Consider the following 3,737-nt stretch of genomic DNA (forward strand, 5'->3'; position numbering starts at 1 on the left):
AGCTGCCTCTTTAGCCCTCTTGACCGCTACTCGGAACTCCGTTCGCCGCTCCTGGTACAGCTCCTTGAGCTCATCCAAGTAAGCGGACGGACCGTTTCTTTTGCGTTCTCGTTGCAAATTCCTCCTTGCCCGCACCGAGGCTTTCCTCAGCTCAGCTATTGCCTCGGTCCACCAATAGGCGCTACGCCGCGGGGCAAATCTGGCCCGGGGCATCGCGCTGTCGCAGGCAGCCGTCATGACTCCCCTGAGCCACTGTGCCTCCTCCTCAACAGCTGTTAGTGAGCCTATGTCTACCAAGCAGATTAATAAATTTTCACCAATTCGTAAGTAATATCTTATTTCCAAGTATATAATTCTTATAAGTATTAAATATTATTTTCAATTCGTGTTGTCACTTTGCAGAGGTTATGAGACTGCAGTATGAAAAACTATGTATACTTGAAAAGACGTACACAAAGCTTCAAATGATTGTTGAAGAAATACGACAGCTTTTATTGAATAGGACAGAAGTACTCCATCATCCAAAAGGTCTCCCAAGCCTGCCTTTCGCAACATTCGAGGATGCTAAAATCGCTGAAGATCTCACAAATCAAAATTCTTCCATAAAGGATTATATTGTAAGTTGAAAAATATTAATACCTAATCATTATCTGTTTTGTCACTTGTTACTTCTCACATTATTTTTTTAAAAATCTTAGGTAAAAAAAATAATGTTTGCAAGCTCTGGGAAGTGTGAGAAGGATTGTGCAAAGAGAGTTATGGCTCTTCTTATGACAAATCATACGAGAATGTTTTTTAACTGGAAAGGCGGAAAAGGGAAGCAGCCATTTGGCAGTTGGTGTTTAAAAGAAACAGTGATCAGTAAGTAAAATTGTGAAATTTATATTCTTTTACATCATTTTCTTTTGTTGCGATTTTAACATTTTTCAATTGTGTTATTTTAGCGGCAGTTAAAAACCTAAGACAAAATAAATTAGATATAGGAAAGGCAGAAAATGGGATAAAGGAGTGGCTAAAAGAAAGATGTTTCAGAAAGAATAGCACATGAAATAGTGGCTAATATAACTTCAGGGAATCGAGCCGCCCGTGTGTGATTCCAGCTCCGTTTCTCTCTCTCTCCCTCCCTCCCTCCCTCTCCCACCCTCCCTCCTTCCTTCCCTCCTTCCTTCTCTCCCTCCATTCCCCTTCCTCCCTCTTCTCTGCCCTTCCTCTCCCTTCCTCTCCCTCCCTCTCCCTCCCTCACTCTTCTTCTCTCACTCCCTCCCACTCTCCATCTCCCTTTCTACTGTTACAGACGTATAATTTTAACTAAATTATTCAAATTAAATTTTTAAAAAAAGAAACTCCTGAGAAATCTCTCGGAACATTCCTTATCGATCGTTTATCAGATTACAACTCGCGACGAAGCGGTACCACGGTGGCATTGACAACTGTTACCAGGGTAGAGTTGCGGTGAAGGAACGGAGAACAATACCTTCCTCCTCCACTTAAAATATCGTGGGGGGATTCAACTATAAATATAAGGAAAGCCTTCAGAGCTTTAGAGCTTCAGAGCTTCAGTTGCCTTTAGCTTTAGTTGTTCAATTGATCCATAAACTCACGACTCACTAACTTGACAAATAGAGTTAAAAACTAAAGCCGAGAAACGTCTTGACTCGGACCTAAATCTTATATTGTTGATTCGAATTTCAAGAAGTTTGGACTTTTGAGACTTAAAGTAAGAGTTATTTTAAGAGAGATAATAATTAATTCAATCTAAGATCTACCCTCTCACTTTCTCTGATCGCTGACAAAGAGTGTGGCGGACAGAATCCTCTATTCCTCTCTGATCGCTGACAAAGAGTGTGGCGGACAGAATTTTCAATTCCTCTCTGATCGCTGACAAAGAGTGTGGCGGACAGAATTCTCTATTTCCTCTCTGATCGCTGACAAAGAGTGTGGCGGACAGAAACCAACATCCCTACTCCATGACCAAAAGGAAAGGAGGAAAACGAGTTCAAATCAAACGCGTTAAATACCAACTCAAGCAGGCGCTAAAATCTAATAAAGATCCTTTACCTTTTCTGCTTAAATTAAGAGAATTTGAATCCAAAGACAAAGCCTCAATCGTGAAATCACAGAATTATAAACTAATTCCAATAGACTTCAAGGTCAATTACTTAAATTATAAGTTTATTAATAAAGACGATCCTCGTTACAAAGTTTATCGAAATCGTTATCTCTTCGGTCCAGAAGACTGATTAAAAGTAATTAATTCACACAATCGAGTCCAAATCCCTGGTAAAGCACTTAAATGTGTTGACCGAAAAACGGACGAAACTTTGACTTTGTCAGACCTTGACGGAACGTGACACTACTAAAACTTTAAAATGTAACTCAATATAAATTGAGAATAAACACCCTCGGTAAAACCATCAAAGATGGATGTTCAGACGGGACTCAGTTTTATATATATATTCTGTAATGCACATTATTTTACAAAATAGATTAAAAAATATATAAAGTACTAAAACTTTAAAAGATTAGTTTTATTAATTTCTTTTAACTGTATAGCTGAGTTTGTATACAATTCTATAATTGTATAATACAATATATAATACAATTATAATTGTATACAATTCAAGTCAAATGTTTCATAAACGTTTAATCGCACGTTTACGAAACGTTTGATACGAACGTTTAATACGAACGTTAAACGAACGTTTAATATGAACGTCAAACGAACGTTTTTGTGGTGGCACTTCCGAACTGATTCCGCGTTCGAACGTTCCCCGAACGTTTTTCCGGCGTACGTGTGCTGGTGGGGCACTTTTCGAAACTCGAAACGTAAACAATTACACACCGCGTACGTATTTGATTATTTACTGTCCTTATCATCAACACTACGTACGTTCACAGGGGAAGTGTTTCTCGAGATGGAGGTTAAGTCTTAAGTTTAGTGCTCTGATTGTTTGCCGGTCGATAGCCGTCGAAACGATAAAAGGGGAAGAGACGACAGACAGATGGGATCAGGCCCTTTCAGACGGCAATTTCAAAATCCAGATTGCCTAAATATTATGACCTAAAAGTAAAACTCGGAATTTTTCGAGAGCCGCTGAAAGAAATGATACCCATAAACAATATCAAAGGGCGACTACGATTTAATGATCGGGTCGCCAATAAGAAAGATAACCCCCTGACACCTCCCACTAATCCACCAATGAAGAACCAAAATCCAAAATCCCCTTCCGCGTCCCATGACCAAGACCCACCCCCGAAAAATCGTATATAAACCCGAAGCCTGCTGCCTCAACACACTCTCTTTGGCAGCTCCCGACTCTTACAGTACAGTTCCGCGATCCTCCGAGTTCTGAGCAAACATCTTTTACTATTATCAAAATCAAATAAAATCTGTGCGCGACCTGGCTGACGGATCTGACACCTATCTGAGCCCAGCCGCCTTCGACCAGCTACCGCAAACCACCATCGATCGCAATCAGTAGTAAGTCGCACGTTGTCTTTTATTTTCGTTTTGTTTCGGCTCGACGACCTTCTTTCCCCCAATTAATTTTTATTTTTTTTTATTCCGAGGGACTTTCGCTAGTTCTAACTTCCTCATTCATCCTCTTGCGAACTAACGCCAAATATCCATTCTTCAAAAATTCGTTTTGTGTCCGCGGATTCCGCTTTAGCGTGAATCCGACACGATTCGAAGAGTTCCATTCCTCAAAATTCGTTTTGTGTCCGCGGATTCCGCC

The sequence above is a fragment of the Vollenhovia emeryi genome, unplaced genomic scaffold (assembly GCF_000949405.1).
Source record: "Vollenhovia emeryi isolate VEMERY1.0 unplaced genomic scaffold, V.emery_V1.0 DF939989.1, whole genome shotgun sequence".
NCBI classification, from domain to species: domain Eukaryota; kingdom Metazoa; phylum Arthropoda; class Insecta; order Hymenoptera; family Formicidae; genus Vollenhovia; species Vollenhovia emeryi.